Genomic DNA, 24,505 nt, shown 5'->3' on the forward strand with positions numbered 1-24,505 from the left:
CAGTTTGAGCTGGATGTTGATTTCATGTTGCATGGAAGGACTGGCTGACATGACAAGGAGCTCAGTCTTATAGATGTTGAGTTAAAGGTGACATTTTTTTCATCCATGCCAAAATATCTTCAAGGCAGGATGAGATCCAGGCAGCAATAGTGTGGTCCTCAGGGGGAGCAACAGGAAGAGATGGGTATCATCAGCATAGCAATGTTATGAGAAACCATGGGAGTGGATTATTTCACCAAGTGAGGTTTTGTGTATTGAGAAGAGAAGGGGACTGAGCACTGATCCTTGAGCAACCCTGATGGACAGGCTGTGCAGTTCAGACACTTCTCCCCTCCAACATACTCTGAAGCATCTTCCTGAGAGATATGAACCAGTGGAAGGCTGATCCTGAGATGCAAAGCTCAGTGATTATGGAGAGGAGAAAAGCAGCTGGCAGACCTAATACCAATAGAGATGAACACTTTTTAAAATCACAGAAGAAAACAGTCATTTACATGTTAACCATAGAAAATAGTCTGTCCACATCAAAATCTTTTTTTTCCCCAGAACTCATGTGTTCATGTGACCACAACATGACACAGTTTCCCCTCTATTTAAATTAGTGAGAATATCAGATTTTCTTTTATCTAGGGAAAAGGTTTACTGAATATTAACTGTCATTCTACAGATTTTTCCTGCTTCTAAAGAATACAGATAAACTCTGTAATTTAACAACACAATTTCTTTCTCCCTTCAGGATTAATAAAAAAACACACGTTGACTGTAAACATAAGCCAAAATTGTACATAATGTCTCCATCAAATATCTGTATTTTTCAAATAATAGTAAGCTTATTGTTCTAATGTGTTCCCAAAAAATTACACTGCGTTAAAGAATTTAAATCACCTACAAGCATCATTATTCAAACATGTCTGTGTAGGTTCTCAGTCATCCAGGTCATGTTGATTGTAGGAGCTTCATTAGAAATCTAACAGACTTCTTTGATTGGGTCTTAAAGATATTTCACCTCTCATCCAAGAATATTCTTCAGTTTGAACTGGTATCACAATCCTGCAGGCCAAAAACGATAGATACACTGTAGTGCTCAACAGCGCTGACTACCACAGGAAAATAACTTTGCTCATCGACATACTGTCTATGAGTCCCTGAGAAGAAATCACAAAGATCTACAAAAAGGAGATCATCGCCTGGCAACAACAGCTAGAAAAAGAAGCCATAGACCACCCATTATACTACAGACTTTATCCCAGAGAGGACAGACCAAACATAAACAAGAAGGGAGCACCACTCAGACCCATCATCATCAGCATCAACACCGTCACCTATAACATCGCAAAACACCTAGTATTGATTTTAGCACCACTGATAGAAACACCACTCACTACATTCAAAACTCCACTAATCCAGCAATCAAGATCCAGAGAGTGAAACTGGCCCAGGATGAAACCATGGTATCTTCTGATGTCTCATCACTCTTCACATGCATTCTACCATCGGATGCAGTGGAGACTGTCAGAAAACACCTCCTGGAAGACAGAACCATCCTCACCTCCAACCAGATATGCACCCTGCTGCATCTCTGTCTGACCACCACCTACTTCAGATATAATGGAGGATTCTACAGACAGAAGCATGACTGCACCATGGACTCTTCAATGTCATCCGCTGTGTCCAACCTCTACATGGAGGATGTGGAAAAAAGAGTACTGAACTCCTTTAAAGCAACATCTTCTAGCCACTGGTTCAGATATGTAGATAATACCTGGGTCAAAATCAAAGCCCAAGAAGTAGAAGCCTTCACAGAGCACATCAACTCAGTGGACAGCAACATAAAATTCACTTGAGAAGATTTTAAGGATGACAAACTGCCTTTATTAGACTGCGTTATGCATGCTGAGGAGGATGGATGTCTCAACATTGAAGTCTACAGAAAACCGACACACAGACCAATATCTGCTGTTTGATTCCCACCATCCACTGGAACATAATCTGGGGGTCATCAGAACCTTAAAGCACCGGACTGAGAATGTTCCTTCCAATGCAGATGGAAAGGAGAAGGAGTATTCCCACATTAGAAAAGACTGAGGAACTGTAGATACCCCCAACTGGGCCTTCATCAAATATACAAAGAGATCTAGGAAACACAACACCACAACGAACAGAAAACAGGAAGAACAGCATTGTTGTACCATACATAGCTGGAGTAACTGAAAAAGTCAGGAGGATTTACTGTAAGGACAACATACCATTGCACTTTAAACCCAGCAACACTCTCAAAGATTTGGTCACTCCAAGAATGAAACACCAACACACAAGCAGAGTGTAATAATAATATAATATAATATTTTGGGGTACAATGTGTTTGAAGTCAAAGATGATATAATCTAGGGTGACCATATTCTGTTTCTCTGAAAAGAGGACAGACTTCCAGATCAGGCGAGAAAAATTTTCAGCCCCCCCCCCCCCCCCCCCCCCCCCCCCCACATACACACACACACACACATTTTTAGGGGTTTTCCGTGGGTCAGGGAGCTTTCTGTGCTTCAAACTCAGTTAAACAGATATTCTGAATTCCCCAGAAAAGAACACTTTACCTGGATATACAGAAAAATAGCCCAAAACACTCACAAACAGTTGCTTTATAAATAATATATTTATTAATTTAAAGCAATTCTCCTGAACAATATAATCAGTCACATACAAATATGGCATGCTCTAGTCTTTAATAGTTATTGACTCAAGTTGTGTAGGAACACGTATTCAGATGTTTAACAAAATAAGAAATAATCATCTCTCTTAAGTCTGACACTTACACCTTAGTTAGGAAAAGTGAGGTAGAGTAGCATTCTTCAAAATAACCTCCCAATTATCAATTATGTAAAAATAGAAATAATGCCTCAAAATATTAAACAAAAAGAAAAAAGAGAGGTAGCCTATTCTTCAATGTTCAGTTAGCCCATTCTTCAAAATAATGTGTCTAATGGCAAATGAAAAAATATAGAAATAATGCCTCAAGTCAACAGTCCTTTTTTCCTTCTTTTTCCCTTTCTTATTAGCTACAGAGACATAAGTCCCAGCTTTGCAGACTGTACATTCTGCCTCCCATTTGACACGACCCGGATGAAAACAGGGGTACTTTTTTCGCATTTCATCAGTGAAATGACATTTGCGTTTCGGCGTTTTCTTTCGGTTCGAGTGTTCTCTCGCAGTGTGCCTACCTGCCCGTCAGCCTGCGAGGAGTGAGTGAGTGTGGAGCGCCTCTGTACAGCTTTGTGAATGATTAATACACGTTCCGGTGGACAGCCTCTCAAAAGAGGACATGTCCGGGCAAAAGAGGACGTATGGTCACTCTAATATAATCGTGGCAAATGCTATTCAACTGATGGGTAGTATTAAAACATTTGTGAAATATATAATGATGAATATTTAGGAATTAATAATATTTTGGTGGTATTGTGTGTGTAGAAACGAGGGTTGAGAAGGTCATGAAGCAGTGAGGATGTCTGGTCAAACGTCAGAGTAAAATATGTATTTTTGGTGTGAAGACAAATCAAATGCTTCTTAAAAAATGAAATATGGAGAACTCAAACATTATGGTGTCTACTGATGGTGATATAACTTTTTAAAAAAATTGTGTAAGTAACATAACAGTACATAATGGTGTAAAAAGCATGAAGACTGTCATAAAAAAATAACAAGGGCAAGCATGAAGTGAGGCCAGGGCGTGTCTGGGCATCTTCTCTTGTAAGTATGACCTAATGGTGTAATATGAGAACCTGATGCAGATCTGACCAAGAGATTTAGAAAAATATAAAATCTAGGGGTAATCTGGGCCAGCAGCAAAGATAACACAGACCAGGAGACACTCCGTAACCTGAAGTAAATTATGGCTGTGGATTAACAGAGAGAGGACCAAGTTACTGTTTTCCTCATGCATTTATTTCTGGGCCGTGCATGGGCAGAGCTGACAGATAAAGTTTCTGTGATGGATCCTCAACAGAACCAGATCACCACCTACTGGCGAAAAAGTGTAACTGACTCCAACACACATCAGAACAGTCTATCCAATAATATGCCCTATAAGCGTGGAAACAGTGACCAACTCTAACAGTATATAAATGGATGTACAGGTCAGTTAGATCAGTACTTCTGGTCGTGCTGCTAGCTGCTAGCTGCTAGCTGCAAAGAACTGCTCCTGTTTTTTTTTATCAACAATAAACTCTGCTGTCCAGATGGGATTTATGGCTCTTTGAAGGGACATGGGATCTTGAGGAGCCGTTCCATCCAGAGAGCCGTTCAAATGACTGACTCATTTGTGAACGTCACATCTCTTCTCTGCTGCCCTTGAATGCTGACTGCTGCTGGTGATTTTTGGAAGATCTTTGAAGAAACTTTTTTTAGACATTTGAACAGGGTCAAGTCTTTGACTCTGGCCCTGATTTGGTTTTTTGTTTCCACATCAGGAGCAACGTTGTACATGCAGTCCAATGCAGCAAAGAGACTAAACAACAGCTTCACAAGGCTCAACACAGGAGAGCAGCTCCTCAGGACAAGACTGATACAGGAAGTGGAGACATGAGACACAGACAGAGAAACAGCAGTCCACCTGCATCTGAAGGAAAAGGAACATTCATTTGAGGACAGCAATGTACACATTTTGGACAGATGGTTTGAGAGAGGAGTAAAGGAAGCTATCTAGGTCAAACTGGAACAGTCATCTCTAAACAGAGGAGGAGGTCTGTGACACCACTTATCAGACATCTATAACACAGTGATGAGGTCTCTCCCCAGAAAGTTTCACTATCATTAACATCTAGAGTCACTCCTGACGTTCAGTCATGTGAGTTGTAGTGACCATATATTCTGGAACTCCCCATCAGTCATTTAGAACTGAAGAACCTTAGATGAAGGTGAAATGTCTTCAGGAACCTACAAGAGAAGTTCAGTTGATTCCTACTGAAGCTCCGACAATGTTTACTATTATATTTGCAGTATTTAAATTTAAAGTTAAATTTAAACTATTCTTTTGGTTCTTTATGTATTTTTCTGGCTGTCACATTTTAACTGTTTTTAAATTGATTGTTTTTTACAGTTTGAATGTTCAGACTCTCCTGTAAGTTCTCTGACGTCGTCCTGTGAACTCTGACTGGAAGAACAACTGAATGTAAACTTTATGAGATGTGGAAAACTTTCCTCCTCTCTTCTCACACCTGGAGAAGTACTCATTCATTCATTTACAATATTTAAATTGTAGATGTGAATCACAGAGGCATGGAATACAGTAACTGTGAGCAGACATGTCAGAGGTCATGATTATTGTTGGCTGGGCTGAAACAGCTGCAGACAACAGCAGCAGATACCAATCTGTTCTCTGTGTTTTCAGACTGTTGACAGTCAATCACACTTCTTTTCCTGTGTGGCTTTCTGCAGCCTCCACACCGTTAGCTGTGGCTTTTCACTTTATTAGCACAATGAGCATCAAGTGTGCAGAAAGAATGATGACAGGAAACATCTGTGCTGTTGATCTGTGAGAGAAACAGGTCAGAGCATCAAGTCAGAGCTGACAAATGAACTGTGATGGAAAAACAACGAGAAAAGAGACCATGAAGCTCCTGCACAAAGTTTGCTGCTGGTCATTCATTCTGAATAAATGAGAGAAATTTAACAGCAACTGAATTCACTAAAATGTGTAGAACCAATAAACACATAGACAGTAATATCAGTGTTAGATAATATTAATCATGTCATCCATATTTTCTACATGAAACTGTGTTCACAATTTAAAAAATCTCAAAATCTGTGTGAAAAAGTAGATATTTGAATGAAAATGTTTAAATTCATTTTGAATCATAACTTGTGTCTTCTTAGATTTTGTTTTTTATCAGTTATTTTATTGTAATTTATCTGTTGCTTTCCCTGTAAAACATTTTGCCTTGAAAGAGCTACATAAATAAAGTTATTATTATTATTATTATTATTATTCAGTTTTGTGGTATGTTAATGACAAAATCAACACGTCTCTCATTTTCCAGCGTTCAGTCTGATCAAACTGCTGCATGAACATTTTTAAAGCAGCTTTTGTTTCAAAAATAAAAATATATATTCAAGCAACAGAACTTGTTCTCCTTCATCGTGTTGTTTTTCTGTTTGCTGATATTTGTGCGTTCTCTACATTAATTTCTGTCTCTGAGTAAAAGTGAATTAAGAGTCACTGACAATCAGGAATCAATAAATTTGATTAAATAGTTTAATTTGTTCCTGATCATTTTCTCTGAAGTCCATTAAATGCAGTTCATTAAACACAGATACTGTAATTATTTGAGTTTATTGATCAATTTGCTGCACTTTACATCAAACTTTATCAAGAGATTACAAGACCAGAACATCAAAGCAACACTGTCCTGCAGAATTTAAACAGAAAAACTGAAAATATATTTGTGAATATCTGTGTTTACAGGATGACCATCAAACATGTGAGTTACAGTTTTTCTCTTTGCTTCATTTCTCAGATCAGAACTTAAATTCTCAAACTACTTCTTCAATCTTCACATCATTGTGTCACTTGTTCACATCAAAAATCAGTTTCTCATTTCTCTGAACAAGTTATAAATGCTTTGGTTCATCCATGCAATGATTCTGTACAATTCTCTGCTGTTTCCTACATTATCAGCTGCTTCTGTCATGTTGATCTAAATGTATTATAACGGCTCTCTGTTGAATAGTCTCACCCCCACAACATTTAGGCATTAGTTCATCACATCAGTCTTTACATGCAGAATGGTTGAACAAGTTGTCAGAATATGTCAAAGATGTTTCTATACATTTCCTTCAGACTTTTTTTCTAAATCTGTCCTGAATTGGTAAATTACTTCCAGGTGAATCTTGACTTTCTCTAACAAAAGGAAATGTGTGAAGGGTTAGAGTTTTCTGAAATCACTGAAAGACTCAAGAGAAGATCTTCATGATGTGGATAGAATTTGTGGTCCAACAGACAGGAACATCAGGAGGTGTAGGAAGACTGAACTGTAATTCCTGCAGCACTGCATGTACAGTTTTCCCTCAGGAGATTGTCCTATGTTCACATTTCTACTGTTGTTTTGTTTTTTCTTTGTGCTGTGCAGCTCTGTTCTCCTTTCTGTATCACAATGACGTGGTCTGTCAACAAACTACAACACAAACAGTCAAAGAGTAAATGTGAATCTTGTCCAGTCTCTTACAATCAATCTCCCACATACACTAAGATGGAACTTACAATTTACAATAACTGTCATCAAAACTTTATCCATAGTTTACATCAGAACATCCCTCCAGAGAACACTGTTAGAATGACAACATGACTCAGCAATCTGACTGTTTTATCCACACAATGACACAAGGACTGATCATTCTGATGCACTGACATGTTCATTGACACAGATATTTACTTTAGAGAGATGAACGAAGGATTTTGAGCAACAGACTGGCTTTAGAAGGTAATCTGTGGTGTTTTGCTGTTTGTATGAATTGTTCTGAGAAATTCACTTCCTGTTTTAGAACTGTTGAGGATGATTTGAGAAATGTACCAAAGCAACTGAAAAAAAATGTAAGAGAAGCATTTTACAGCCAAGAACAACACGTCAAAGCTATCATTTGTGATCACTGATCAAAGAGATGAATGAGACGTATTGATGAGATGTGACGGTGAGAAAAGTCCAGCAGCAAACAGTCAGTCAGCATGTGTGCAGTTGGTGGACGGTCCCTTGTTTGTGAGGATCATCAGCAGAGAGAGTCCACAGCAGAACACCAGACTCTTCACTATCAGCACTGTGGACAGCAGACAGAGCAGATTCACCTGAGACTCAGAAGGAACGGAGGCTGCTGGATCTCTCTCTGAAGGAACAGAGGTTGTTGGATCTCTCTCTGAAGGAACAGAGGTTGTTGGAGAATCTGTTGGTTGTTGAAGCTCAGGAAGCTCTGAAACTGCAAAAACACAAAGAATGAAGGGAAATGTTTGTATGTGCAGTGAGAAACATGAGTGGTGTTTGACAGCGTCTCCACATGAAGCTGAATCAGTGCTGAACACAGTCATCCAGCCTTCATCACCTTGTTGTGTCTGGGCCTCCACTGGTCCCCCCTCGTGCTGGACGTAGCAGCTGTATTTATATGTGCTGTCCTGTTGCTGATGGATCAGCAAGATGGAGGCGCTGCGTCCCGGCTCTCTGATCTCCAGCTGCTCTGCCTCAGTAGAGGACAGCTTCACCGGCTGGCCGTCCTTCTTCCAGGAGAAGCGGACCAGAGGAGGAAACATGGCTGAGGCCAGACACAGCAGGGAGCTGCTCCCCTCCAGGTGGACTCTGGATGCTGCTGGGTACACGCTCACCACGGGCTTCACTACCTGCTCATCTGGAGGTGGACAGCAGCAACAAGCAGCACAAACATTCATTCAGTCACCAGCAGCTTCCAGCACTGAGCTGCATTCAGTCTGATCCTGGAAACTACACGGACTCTGATCAATAAACTCATCAATACAACACAAAGTTCACCACAGACGCTGTATTCAGTGTCATGTCTAATATAAAATAATGAGAAAATTTATCTTCATATGACAATTTCCCTTCATTTTAAAATTCATCTTTACATATTCTATGAAAACACATTTATCACTTCAGTGATTACAAAATATTTAACACATCAAATATTTATTACCGAAAACTTTGGTCAAATCATAGAAGCACAGATCATCAATTACTGTGCATGATGTGTTCACATGTAAAACAAAAATGCATTAAAAGTTCAATATAATATATGTAAAGGTTAATGATAACATCATTCTGAATATTTAAATTTACCATTCGAACATATGATGTGTAGTGTTTGATATGTGACATTTAAATCCAAATACTTTTTAAATTGTATTTTCTTACATCAAATAGTATTTATATTCTACATCAAATATATATTAATATATATATAAAGGATTATTTTAATACTTTGAAAAGTTTCAAAGTTTTTACAAATAATTTGTTTTCTTCTTGTTCTTTTTAATTGTCACTCTCTATTGTCTTGTATATTTTATTGTTTGGAAAGCACACTGTAACTCCAGTTTTAAAAGTTCCTATACAAATAAGAGTAATTATTTTTATGTTCTGAACTTACACATAAAAATAGTATACACCAATGTTTAAGGTAAAACAAAATACACTGCTTCTATTTATTGTCATGATATTTTTCAGACTGTGTTTCAATTCACAGTTTTTTGATCATAAAATTGGTTTTAATTGACAGCATGTAAATTTTGCTGTTTACAATATTTACCATTTACCTTTTCCAGCATATTTAAAGTTAAGATTTCTCTGAAATACATTTATCAACATGTGTTCTGTTTTGTTTAACATCATTTTTCTTCTTCTGTTCACAAACCAAGAGACGCCACAGAATCAAAGACTAAAGAAAGAAAAACACTGAATATTTGTAAGCTCACTGATATTTGCAGAAATAAAGAATAACTTTAGTTGTTCAGTCACATTTCAACATGTTTTCACACATTATTGAGCTTTTCTGATGGAACAGTGGCTGCAGATGAATCCTCCACTAATGATGGAAAAACTAACATGGAAAGCCTGAAACAGCACAAAGTGACTTGAAACACATTTTCAGCTTCACAATGAAACAGCAGAAGAAAAGAAATGTTTCTTCTTACCTGTTACATACAGTTTAGTTCCAGAGGCAGCGAGGAGACCCACAGTGAAAAATGGTCATACAAAAACCTGCTGCTGAATGTTTGCTCAGATCTACACACTGTAGCACATCTTTCAGTTCTCAAAGATGCTTCTAGAGATGAAAATATACAAATATGAATAAATAATGAAGTGATGGTGTAACAGTGGACTGTAGTTCTCTGAACTCTGTGATCCTGGGCTGTAGTTTACTGCTGTCTTCATGTCACAAACACTGTTTGTTGATCTGGAGGTTTTTGTACAGGCTGCAGACACAATCCATCACTGTGTGACCATCCTTCCAACAGGCGCAGTAGTAGGTGGCTGAATGTTGGAGTTTAACTTTTTTGATCTTCAACTCACAGCCGGTGTGTTTCCTCACAGCTGAGAAATCATCTTTCTGAGGATGATTGTCATGTAAATCTATTTTACAATTGGTCCTATCAATCCGAAGAATCCACCTGAAGGTTTCTGTTTCTTTCTTCTGCCACCATAAAGCAGTATTTACACCACACTGATCAGTTTGACAGCTGAAGGAGGCTGATTCTCCGACTCTCCTGGTCAAACTCAAATTGTCCTGAATCAGCTGTGCTGCCATGGCAACCAGCGCTGCAGAAACACATAGGTAGATGAAGGTCAGTGTGACAGCGTTTGTTCCAGGTGGACTTTTTGGCCTCCTGATTGGCTGGAAACACTCACCTGAACACAGAGCAGCAGCTGGGAGGAGAAGCATCTTGTGCAGTGGTGTTTCCTCTGGAGAAGCTGAGCACAAGTGGAGCTGTGATGCAGCTGAGGCCAAACAAGGACGAGCTGTGAGAGCAGAGCAGGCCACGTGCTTTCTAACAGCTCCTCAAAGCTCCCATCAGCCCCTGTTAGCGGCCCACAGATAAGGCTGCTGCTGCTGACTGACAGCTCAGCTCAAGCTGCTGTGTGCTTTCATGCTCTGGATTTAAAGCTGACGGCAGATCCACTAAATCTGCTTCACATCATGCACAAAGACTCAAAACATTCATGTTCCCACAAACACTTTCAGGTTGGTGGTCAATTTAGTGACACAGACTGTTATCTGTTGTTGGGAGCAAAACAGAAAACTACAAATCCACACAGATCCTCAACTCTCAGCAGATTTCAATCAGAGTTTCACTTTTATAAAATGACAGACACTTTGAAACAATTCTACACATTTCTTATTAATTCTTGTAATAATTCATTTATGAGACAGAACAATAGATACATTAACTAAATGTGTTTCAGCTTTTGGAAACTTTTCAGTCTGCACTACAGTTTTAAATAAAGTATCAGAGTTAGTTTGTGTTTGTGAATTTCTGTTACTGAAATGCTAAATGTGTGTTTCATCTTCATTACTTATGAAAATAATAATGTTCACACTTTGTCACTATTAGGAGGTCTGAGTCTGGAAAGATGGAGGTGTTTGGACTTTTCTGTTTTTGATAAAAATTTTAATTTCATTCTTTTTCTTTTTGGGCCATTTAAATGTTTTGAACTTCAGTTATTCTGTAATTTACACAAAATAAAAACAAAAAAATAAATGCAAACTTTAACATTTCATCATATCCATTCAAAAGATTCTTTTTCTTCATATATTTAAATCATCTGAATATTCTGCTGCAGTTAAACAATATTTCACTTTCCTCATCTGTTATTAATGTCTTTCATTCCAGCCGTCTCATGTCAACATGTGTCCATAAAGAAGTGTCTGCATGTGATGCTGCTGCTGCATCAGGATTATCAGTGTTACACTGCTGCCCTCTAGTGGCTGCAAACACACACTGCATCCAGCCTTCTACTACTGCTGCTACTATGAGCACACACTACTGCTGCTGAGGCTGCTGCTTCTTCTGCTGCTGCTAATGCAGCTACTTCTGTCTGTGAGCTGCACACAACTTTCATTATTCATTCATCTGATGCTGATCAAACTGCATCTTCATCCAACCAACAATAAAAACTAAATGATGTAAAGCACTTTGTTTCAGGCTCTTCAGATGTTTGGATTCTTCTCCATCAGCATCAGGAGGCGTCTGATGCTCCCAGATTCTTTCTGCAGCAGGACAAGCAGCCCAAACATCCAGCCAGACTCATGAAGAACCATCTGCAGCCACAAGAAGAAGCAGGAGTCCTGCAGCAGATGGTCTGAGCTCAAAGAGTCCTGATCTCAGCATCATGGAGTCAGTCTGGATCACATGAAGAGACACTGAGACACACTGAATCCTCACAAGAACTGTGGCAAGTTCTCCAAGATGCTGGAAACAAGCGACCTGCCACAGAAGCAGGAGCCCAAAGAGTCAGGAGGCCGGTCCAGAGCTGCTGTTTGAGAAGACTGTAAGGACCTCTAGTTGGAGCATCACTGAAACAGCTACAGAGGGATGAAAAGTGACCAAAAAGAGAGAAAATGAATCAAAGTGGTGGAAAACAGTCACAAATGGACACAAGAGTCTCAAAATAACCTTCAAGCCAAATTTGGCTGAAAACAACCACAAAATGATTAATAAGAGACATACTTACACAACAAAATGCAAAAATAACACAAAGACACACAAAACAAAACGGACCAAGACGGACCAAGACTTGAAACTGCCAAAAAAAAAAAATCCATCAACATAAAGGAGAAGAAATCACCTCCAGGATGTCCTTCTATCCATCCATCCTCTATACACCACTTTATCCTCACTAGGGTCATGGGGGGTGCTGGAGTCTATCCCAGCTGACTTGGGTGAAGGCAGGGGACACCCTGGACAGGTCACCAGTCTGTCACAGGGCTACATATACAGACACACAATCACACTCACATTCACACCTACGGACAATTTAGAGTAACCAATTAACCTCAGCATATTTTTGGACTGTGGGAGGAAGCCGGAGTACCCGGAGAAAACCCACACATGCACAGGGAGAACATGCAAACTCCATGCAGAAAGATCCCAGGCCGGGATTTGAACCAGGGATCTTCTCGCTGCAAGGCAAAAGTGCTAACCACGACTCCACTGTGCAGCCCTCCAGGATGTCCTGATTTAGAGTAATTTACTGCTCCTGTTGAGTTCAAATTATAGAAAAATGATTTGATTCCAAACAAATCTTTCTTTTGCAGCATGTGTAAGCAGACATCTTTCTTCAGTTGAGGTCAGAAGATGTACCCAAAGAGGAAACTCTGCTAAACCTAACAAGAGAACCTCCTCTACCAGTAGCATACACACACTGCTCAACACTTACCTCCTCATGACTCTGTGATCCCAAACTATCACAAGACAGATAAACAATCTCCTCAGCCCACAAACAAAACAAAACCTGAACTGAAACACTCAAACACCTCAAAGTAAACCTCCAAGAGCAAAATCACATAACCTTTAAAGGTTTGCCAGCAGATGAGACAAAAGGGAATCCCCAACATCATGATATCAGTCTTTAGAACTGATCTGTCTCCAGCCCACAAAACTGCAACAGCCCATAATGCTGTGCTAACAAAGTGCTCAGTTCAAATTAGGATCATAAGAAACTTACTGAAAGAGAAAGAAACACACCAAACACCAGGAAATTCCTCACAATGGATGAGTTCCCAGTTTGTTCTGACTGGCTCTCAGGCTGCTACAAAGGAGGAGATGAACAGAGAGGTTTTACTGCAACAGACAGAGATTTATGAAGAAAAAGCATCAGTGGTGTGTGAGGGTGTATGATGGCAGTGGTCAGTGTGTGGTTCATGTTGTCAATGTAAAACAAACCACAGTAAGACAAAGAAGAGCATGGATGGATGGATGTAAGAGAGAACATGGAGATCTCTGTCTCCACAGGTCTGCTTATAGAACCAGGAACACTGTCCAGGTGTACCAGGTGAGGTGATTGTAGCTCCACCCAGACAGAGACCTGCAACAGAAGAGCAAGAGAGAGAAGACCAAGACTCTGGGACCATAAGACACCAACAACAGAGAAAAACATCTAGAAAAGAAAGATAGAATAGAGATAATACACAAGACGGTAAAATACAAACGTCTGCATCAAAAATATCAAATGGGTCTGATATCAGTAAATGAACATTCTTTTACATTTTACTGTCATTTTACAGATTTTCCCTGTGCTGTTAAATCACAGATAATACAGTTCTACAATTTCATTTAGCAGACACTTTTATCCAAAGCAACGTACATCTGAGAGTAGCTATAATGCAAACAAGGATCTAGTGAGGAGAAAACAACCTGATAAGAGCCATAAAACAACTTCTAGTGTGATAATAGGACCTTGGTTTCTACAGGCAGTGCAGACGTAAAGGGATTCTTTTTGTTTGTTTTTCATCTGTTAATTGAAAAGTGTTCAGTGAAGATCTGTGTTTTTAGTCTGTTCTGAATGACTGAGAGACACTCAGCAGATTGAAGAGAGTTTGGTAACTTATTCCACCACCGGGGAACCACAGAAGAGAAGAGTCTGGCTGTGGACCAGCCCTGTTGTGGTGGTTGTATCAGTCACCTTTTGTTGGAGGGAGTACAGATCTGAATCAGGGTTCAGGGAGAAGAGAGCTCTTTTCATTGTAGTTTTGTATGCAAGTGTCAGAGGTTTTAATTTTATGTGAGCAGCAACTGGAAGCCAGTGAAACGATCTGAACAGTGGGGTGATGTGCTGTTTTTGGTTGGTTGAAAACCAGACGTGCTGCTGCATTCTGGATCATCTGCAGAGGTTTGACCGTGTATTTGGGGAGGTTTACTAGTAAGAAGCTGCAGTAGTTGATGGTGATATTATGAAAGTCTGGACCAGGAGTTATGCTACTTATTTAGACAGAAATGGTCTGATCTTCCTGATGTTGTACAGGGCGAATCTACACAACTGAGCAACAGTTGAACATTGATCATATCAATCATGACACCCAAATTCCTGCCTGAATTGGATTGATTCAAACTGGATGTTGATTTCTTGTTGTATAGAGGGATTGGCTGGGATGACAAGGAGCTCAGTCTTGGAGACGTTGAGTTGAAGGTGGCATTTTTTCATCTGTGCCAAGATTTCTGTAAGGCATGATGAGATCCAGGCAGGGACAGTGTGGTCGTCCAGGAGTAATGACAGGAAGAGATGGGTATCACCAGCATAGCAATGTTATGAGAAACCATGGGAGTGGATTTATTGCACCAAGTGAGGTTGTGTATATTGAGAAGAGGAGTGGACCAAGCACTGACCCTTGAGGAACCCCTGTGGTCAGTTCAGACACTTATCCCCTCCAAGATACTCTGAAGTATTTCACTGACAAGTAGGACATGAACCAGTGGAAGACTGATCCTGAGATGCAAAGCTCAGTGAATGTGGACAGGAGGATTTGTTGTCAAAAGCAGCTGACAGATCTAATGGCAATACAGATTAATATCTATTAAAATCACAGAAGAAAATCGTAATTTACTTGCTAACCACAGAAAAAACATTTGGCTGGCTGCAATAAACAACCCAGAAATGAACACAATGTCTACATCAAACATCTATATTTTTACAAATTATAATGGGATTTTTTTTCTAACATGTTACCAGAAATTTATGCAGTTTTAAAGAATTTAAATCAACTACAAACACCACTATTCAACAGATATTTACAATGTCTGTGTAGGGTCTCAGTCATCATGGTCGTGGTGATTGTAGGAGCTTCATTAGAAATCAAACAAGCTTCTTCAATCGGTTCTTAAAGATGTTTCACCTCATCCAAGAGGCTTCTTCAGTTCTAACTAACACCACCTGCCGGCCAAAAAAGGTAGATGCACTGTGGTACTCAACACCGCCGACTCCCACAGGAAAATAACAACTTTGCTCAGTGACAGACTACTTATGAGACCCTGAGAAGAGATCGCTCAAAAATCTGCAAAAAGAAGGTCATCAACTGCCTACAACAGCTGGAAAAAGAAGCCACAGACTGGCAATCCATCATCCTGGAGAAGACAGACTGTGCATTTATGGCCTTCTGAAAATACACAAGGAGGAAGCACCACTCAGACCAATAATCAGCAACATCAACTCAGTCACCTCCAAAATAGCAAAAAGCTTTAGCAGGAAACAACACTCACCACATTCAAAACTCCACTGATCGAGCAAACAAGATCCAGAGAGTGAAACTGGCCCAGGATGAAACCATGGTCTCTTCTGATGTCACATCACTCTTCACATGCATTCCCACATCAGAAGCAGTGGAGACTGTCAGAAAACACCTCCTGGAAGACAGAACCATCCTCACCTCCAACCAGATATGCACCCTGCTGCATCTCTGTCTGACCACCACCTACTTCAGATATAATGGAGGATTCTACAGACAGAAGCATGACTGCACCATGGACTCTTCAATGTCATCCGCTGTGTCCAACCTCTACATGGAGGATGTGGAAAACAGAGTAATGAACTCCTTTAAAGCAACATCTTCTAGCCACTGGTTCAGATATATAGATACAGCCATGGCCATAAGTTTGGACACAAGTACCATGACGCTTGTGAATCTTAGAAAATACCACAAAATACTGAAGTGTTTGGGTGATAATACACAACTCCTGAGAACTATATTAAGTTTCATCTTTAAAAAAAACATCAAAAGAGTTTGGTGTGATTTTGTTGTTCTTACCAAATTCGGTTGTGAAAGTCCTGCATTTTTTGTTATTTTCTTCTAATATTATGTTTTGGGAACAAAGTTGTTCCAATTGTTGGAATTTATTGATAATATTATAGCCCTTGTTGATTTGTTGACTAATTAAACTGGTGCTGTCAAAAAATATTAGTTATGTTCTGTAATAGACATCAAAACAGACATAAGACATGTTGTGTCCAAACTTATGGCCATGGTAATACCTGGGTCAAAATCAAAGCCCGAGAAGTAGAAGCCTTCACAGAGCACATCAACTCAGTGGACAGCAACATAAAATTCACATAGGAAGATATGAAGGATGGACGGTATTCCCACATGAGGAGAGATTGAGGAACTGTAGCCATCCCAACTGGGCCTTCATCAAATCTACTAAAATATCCAGGAAACACAAAACAACAACAAATAGCGAAGAAAACAGGAGGAACAACATTGTTATGCCATACGTAGCTGGAGTATCTGAAAAAGTCAGGAGGATTTACTCTAAATATAACATACAGTTGCACGTCAGACCCAGCAACGCTCTCAAACAACGACTGGTTCATCCCAAGAGTTGAACACCAACACACAAGCGGAGTGTAGTGTTATATTTTGGGATGTGCTAGAAGTAAAATATGATATAATCATGGCAAATGCTATGAAATTAATTAGTAGTGTTAAAATATGTGTGAAATACATAATGATAAATATTCTAGGAATCAGTGATATTTTGATGGTATTGTGGTTGTGTAGAAATGAGGGTGAAGAAGGTCATGAAGCAGTGAGGATGTCTGGAATGCTGGTTGAAGGTCATAGAGTGAAAGATGTACTTATAGTGTGAAGACAAATCATATGCTTTTTAAAAAGTGAAATATTTACAACTCAAAACATAATGGTGTCTACTTTAGATAATGTAACCTTTTAAAAACTGAATAATGAACATCACACATAATGATGTAAAATGCATGAAGACTGTCATAGAAAATGATAAGGACAAGCAGGAAGTGAGGGCAGGGCATGTCTGGGCATGTTGTCTTGTAAGTATGACCTAATGGTGTAATATGAGAACCTGATGCAGTGATGTGACCAATTGATTAAGAAAAACCGAGTGAAAAAAGTGACCAGCTCTGACAGTATAAAAGCAGATGTACAGGTCAGTCAGATCAGAACTTCTGATTGCGCTCGCTGCTGCTAAGAACTGCTCCTGGTTTTTTTGTTGTGGACAATAAACGCTGCTGACCGTGACTGCTGACTTTTTCTGGTGATTTTTTGAAGATCTTTAACGAACCTTTTATGAACATTTGAACACGTTTAAGTCTTTGACTCCGGTCTCTGATTTGGGTTTTTGTTTCCACATCAGGAGCAACGTTGTACATGCAGTCCAATGCAGCAAAGAGACTAAACAACAGCTTCACAAGGCTCAACACAGGAGAGCAGCTCCTCAGGACAAGACTGATACAGGAAGTGGAGACATGAGACACAGACAGAGAAACAGCAGTCCACCTGCATCTGAAGGAAAAGGGACACTCATCTGAGGACAGCAACGTACACATTTTGGACAGATGGTTTGAGAGAGGAGTAAAGGAAGCTATCTAGGTCAAACTGGAACAGTCATCTCTAAACAGAGGAGGAGGTCTGTGACACCACTTATCAGACACCTATAACACAGTGATGAGGTCTCTCCCCAGAAAGTTTCACTATCATTAACATCTAGAGTCACTCCTGACTTTCAGCCATGTGAGTTGTAGTGACCATATATTCTGGAACTCCCCATCAGTCAGTTAGAACTGAAGAAGAACCTTAGATGAAGGTGAAATGTCTTCAGGAACCTACAAGAGAAGTTTTAAATGTTAAACTATTCCTTTGCTTGTTTATATATTCTTTCTGGCTGCCAGAATTTAATGTTTTTTTATTGATTGTTTTTACAGTTTGAATGTTGAGACTCTCCTGTAAGTTCTCTGACGTCGTCCTGTGAACTCTGACTGGAAGAACAACTGAATGTAAACTTTATGAGATGTGGAAAACTTTCCTCCTCTCTTCTCACACCTGGAGAAGTACTCATTCATTCATTTACAATATTTAAATTGTAGATGTGAATCACAGAGGCATGGAATAAAGTAACTGTGAGCAGACATGTCAGAGGTCATGATTATTGTTGGCTGGGCTGAAACAGCTGCAGACAACAGCAGCAGATACCAATCTGTTCTCTGTGTTTTCAGACTGTTGACAGTCAATCACACTTCTTTTCCTGTGTGGCTTTCTGCAGCCTCCACACCGTTAGCTGTGGCTTTTCACTTTATTAGCACAATGAGCATCAAGTGTGCAGAAAGAATGATGACAGGAAACATCTGTGCTGTTGATCTGTGAGAGAAACAGGTCAGAGCATCAAGTCAGAGCTGACAAATGAACTGTGATGGAAAAACAATGAGAAAAGAGACCATGAAGCTCCTGCACAAAGTTTGCTGCTGGTCATTCATTCTGAATAAATGAGAGAAATTTAACAGCAACTGAATTCACTAAAATGTCTAGAACCAATAAACACATAAACAGTAATATCAGTGTTAGATAATATTAATCATGTCATCCATATTTTCTACATGAAACTGTGTTCACAATTTAAAAAATCTCAAATTTCTGTGAAAAAGTAGATGTTTGAATAAAAATGTGTTTAAATAAATTTTGAATCGTAACTTGTGTCTTCTTAGATTTTGTTTTTTATCAGTTATTTTATTGTAATTTATCTGTTGCTTTCCCTGTAAAACATTTTGCCTTGAAAGAGCTACATAAATAAAGTTATTATATTATTATTATTATTATTATTAATTTTTGTGGTATGTTAATGATAAAATCAACACGTCTCTCATTTTCCAGCGTTCAGTCTGATCAAACTGCTGCATGAACATTTTTAAAGCAGCTTTTGTTTCAAAAATAAAAATATATATTCAAGCAACAGAACTTGTTCTCCTTCATCGTGTTGTTTTTCTGTTTGCTGATATTTGTGCGTTCTCTACATTAATTTCTGTCTCTGAGTAAAAGTGTATTAAGAGTCACTGACAATCAGGAATCAATAAATTTGATTCATAGAGTTTAATTTGTTCCTGATCATTTTCTCTGAAGTCCATTAAATGCAGTTCATTAAACACAGATACTGTAATTATTTGAGTTTATTGATCAATTTGCTGCACTTTACATCAAACTTTATCAAGAGATTACAAGACCAGAACATCAAAGCAACACTGTCCTGCAGAATTTAAACAGAAAAACTGAAAATATATTTGTGAATATCTGTGTTTACAGGATGACCATCAAACATGTGAGTTACAGTTTTTCTCTTTGCTTCATTTCTCAGATCAGAGCTTAAATTCTCAAACTACTTCTTCAATCTTCACATCATTGTGTCACTTGTTCACATCAAAAATCAGTTTCTCATTTCTCTGAACAAGTTATAAATGCTTTGCTTCATCCATGCAATGATTCTGTACAATTCTCTGCTGTTTCCTACATTATCAGCTGCTTCTGTCATGTTGATCTAAATGTATTATAACGGCTCTCTGTTGAATAGTCTCACCCCCACAACATTTAGGCATCAGTTCATCACATCAGTCTTTACATGCAGAATGGTTGAACAAGTTGTCAGAATATGTCAAAGATATTTCTATACATTTCCTTTAGACTTCTTTTTCTAAATCTGTCCTGAATTGGTAAATTACTTCCAGGTGAATCTTGACTTTCTCTAACAAAAGGAAATGTGTGAAGGGTTAGAGTTTTCTGAAATCACTGAAAGACTCAAGAGAAGATCTTCATGATGTGGATAGAATTTGTGGTCCAACAGACAGGAACATCAGGAGGTGTAGGAAGACTGAACTGTAATTCCTGCAGCACTGCATGTACAGTTTTCCCTCAGGAGATTGTCCTATGTTCACATTTCTACTGTTGTTTTGTTTTTTCTTTGTGCTGTGCAGCTCTGTTCTCCTTTCTGTATCACAATGACGTGGTCTGTCAACAAACTACAACACAAACAGTAAAAGAGTAAATGTGAATCTTGTCCAGTCTCTTACAATCAATCTCCCACATACACTAAGATGGAACTTACAATTTACAATAACTGTCATCAAAACTTTATCCATAGTTTACATCAGAACATCCCTCCAGAGAACACTGTTAGAATGACAACATGACTCAGCAATCTGACTGTTTTATCCACACAATGACACAAGGACTGATCATTCTGATGCACTGACATGTTCATTGACACAGATATTTACTTTAGAGAGATGAACGAAGGATTTTGAGCAACAGACTGGCTTTAGAAGGTAATCTGTGGTGTTTTGCTGTTTGTATGAATTGTTCTGAGAAATTCACTTCCTGTTTTAGAACTGTTGAGGATGATTTGAGAAATGTACCAAAGCAACTGAAAAAAAATGTAAGAGAAGCATTTTACAGCCAAGAACAACACGTCAAAGCTATCATTTGTGATCACTGATCAAAGAGATGAATGAGACGTATTGATGAGATGTGACGGTGAGAAAAGTCCAGCAGCAAACAGTCAGTCAGCATGTGTGCAGTTGGTGGACGGTCCCTTGTTTGTGAGGATCATCAGCAGAGAGAGTCCACAGCAGAACACCAGACTCTTCACTATCAGCACTGTGGACAGCAGACAGAGCAGATTCACCTGAGACTCAGAAGGAACGGAGGCTGCTGGATCTCTCTCTGAAGGAACAGAGGTTGTTGGATCTCTCTCTGAAGGAACAGAGGTTGTTGGAGAATCTGTTGGTTGTTGAAGCTCAGGAAGCTCTGAAACTGCAAAAACACAAAGAATGAAGGGAAATGTTTGTATGTGCAGTGAGAAACATGAGTGGTGTTTGACAGCGTCTCCACATGAAGCTGAATCAGTGCTGAACACAGTCATCCAGCCTTCATCACCTTGTTGTGTCTGGGCCTCCACTGGTCCCCCCTCGTGCTGGACGTAGCAGCTGTATTTATATGTGCTGTCCTGTTGCTGATGGATCAGCAAGATGGAGGCGCTGCGTCCCGGCTCTCTGATCTCCAGCTGCTCTGCCTCAGTAGAGGACAGCTTCACCGGCTGGCCGTCCTTCTTCCAGGAGAAGCGGACCAGAGGAGGAAACATGGCTGAGGCCAGACACAGCAGGGAGCTGCTCCCCTCCAGGTGGACTCTGGATGCTGCTGGGTACACGCTCACCACGGGCTTCACTACCTGCTCATCTGGAGGTGGACAGCAGCAACAAGCAGCACAAACATTCATTCAGTCACCAGCAGCTTCCAGCACTGAGCTGCATTCAGTCTGATCCTGGAAACTACACGGACTCTGATCAATAAACTCATCAATACAACACAAAGTTCACCACAGACGCTGTATTCAGTGTCATGTCTAATATAAAATAATGAGAAAATTTATCTTCATATGACAATTTCCCTTCATTTTAAAATTCATCTTTACATATTCTATGAAAACACATTTATCACTTCAGTGATTACAAAATATTTAACACATCAAATATTTATTACCGAAAACTTTGGTCAAATCATAGAAGCACAGATCATCAATTACTGTGCATGATGTGTTCACATGTAAAACAAAAATGCATTAAAAGTTCAATATAATATATGTAAAGGTTAATGATAACATCATTCTGAATATTTAAATTTACCATTCGAACATATGATGTGTAGTGTTTGATATGTGACATTTAAATCCAAATACTTTTTAAATTGTATTTTCTTACATCAAATAGTATTTATATTCTACATCAAATATATATTAATATATATATAAAGGATTATTTTAATACTTTGAAAAGTTTCAAAGTTTTTACAAATAATTTGTTTTCTTCTTGTTCTTTTTAATTGTCACTCTCTATTGTCTTGTATATTTTATTGTTTGGAAAGCACACTGTAACTCCAGTTTTAAAAGTTCCTATACAAATAAGAGTAATTATTTTTATGTTCTGAACTTACACATAAAAATAGTATACACCAATGTTTAAGGTAAAACAAAATACACTGCTTCTATTTATTGTCATGATATTTTTCAGACTGTGTTTCAATTCACAGTTTTTTGATCATAAAATTGGTTTTAATTGACAGCATGTAAATTTTGCTGTTTACAATATTTACCATTTACCTTTTCCAGCATATTTAAAGTTAAGATTTCTCTGAAATACATTTATCAACATGTGTTCTGTTTTGTTTAACATCATTTTTCTTCTTCTGTTCACAAACCAAGAGACGCCACAGAATCAAAGACTAAAGAAAGAAAAACACTGAATATTTGTAAGCTCACTGATATTTGCAGAAATAAAGAATAACTTTAGTTGTTCAGTCACATTTCAACATGTTTTCACACATTATTGAGCTTTTCTGATGGAACAGTGGCTGCAGATGAATCCTCCACTAATGATGGAAAAACTAACATGGAAAGCCTGAAACAGCACAAAGTGACTTGAAACACATTTTCAGCTTCACAATGAAACAGCAGAAGAAAAGAAATGTTTCTTCTTACCTGTTACATACAGTTTAGTTCCAGAGGCAGCGAGGAGACCCACACAATCCATCACTGTGTGACCATCCTTCCAACAGGCGCAGTAGTAGGTGGCTGAATGTTGGAGTTTAACTTTTTTGATCTTCAACTCACAGCCGGTGTGTTTCCTCACAGCTGAGAAATCATCTTTCTGAGGATGATTGTCATGTAAATCTATTTTACAATTGGTCCTATCAATCCGAAGAATCCACCTGAAGGTTTCTGTTTCTTTCTTCTGCCACCATAAAGCAGTATTTACACCACACTGATCAGTTTGACAGCATGAAGCTGAATCAGTGCTGAACACAGTCATCCAGCCTTCATCACCTTGTTGTGTCTGGGCCTCCACTGGTCCCCCCTCGTGCTGGACGTAGCAGCTGTATTTATATGTGCTGTCCTGTTGCTGATGGATCAGCAAGATGGAGGCGCTGCGTCCCGGCTCTCTGATCTCCAGCTGCTCTGCCTCAGTAGAGGACAGCTTCACCGGCTGGCCGTCCTTCTTCCAGGAGAAGCGGACCAGAGGAGGAAACATGGCTGAGGCCAGACACAGCAGGGAGCTGCTCCCCTCCAGGTGGACTCTGGATGCTGCTGGGTACACGCTCACCACGGGCTTCACTACCTGCTCACCTGGAGCTGGACAGCAGCAAGATAGATAATATTCACAATAAAATAGAGCATTATAAAAGTACAAGAAGGCATGATGTAAAAATAGAGCTCCTAATAATAATCATAGAGGAGGTGTGGTTCATGAGTCCTGGTGGTCTGGATTATTGGTTTACTGCACATGACAGAATAACAGATTATTTAACATCAAATATTTTTCTGTCTGCACAAATTGACACATAATATAAAATAACATCACATAATAAAAATATCATATAATTTCAGATAAGAGGATAATTTCTATTTTCTTTTAACCTACTACTTTCAAAGTGAATTTTCTTTTATATATTTAAAGTTATGTTGAGCATCATTTATATTTTGTCTTCATGTAACTTTTATTTACAACAAGTTTTTCCTGTTTAACAATAAAATATTCTCTATAACACATAAATGACAACAAACTATCAATAAAATGACTTCAACTAAATTATTTTCTAATAAAAGATGCATCATCATATAAACAATATGCAATCATTGATTTTATTTGACAAATGCTAATTTTTCAACTGTATGACAAAATGAAATGATCTGTTATAATTTATTTCAAATACTCTTAAAATGAGGAAAAGATTTAATCATAATGTGATCACTAAAAGCAATAATCTAAAAATAATTTTCAATTATTAGTTTCACAAACACCTAAAACAATAAAAAGACACATAAATGTCAAATATGAATAAAGAATCACAGATTATATCAGATAAAATATTTTCTGTCAGCATTAATTCATGTTACAGAACAAAACAGAAACATAATTAATATTACATAAAATAATTTTATGTTTGATTTTCATTTGAATCTGAAATTAAATATTTACCACCTACTGCTTTCATTATATATCTGAAGTTATGTTTAGCATCAAATGTATTTCATTTTTATGTCATTTATCAAAAAACCATTTTGTGTTTGTTTGCCATTAAATGTTATCTGACATGATATGAAAATGAAAAATTAAAGCAAATTTGTGCTTCAGTTTTTTAAAAATGAATTTTTATATTCAGTATCTGTTTTCTATTGTGAATT

The sequence above is a fragment of the Acanthochromis polyacanthus genome, chromosome 9 (genome assembly GCF_021347895.1).
Source record: "Acanthochromis polyacanthus isolate Apoly-LR-REF ecotype Palm Island chromosome 9, KAUST_Apoly_ChrSc, whole genome shotgun sequence".
Classification (NCBI taxonomy): Eukaryota; Metazoa; Chordata; class Actinopteri; family Pomacentridae; genus Acanthochromis; species Acanthochromis polyacanthus.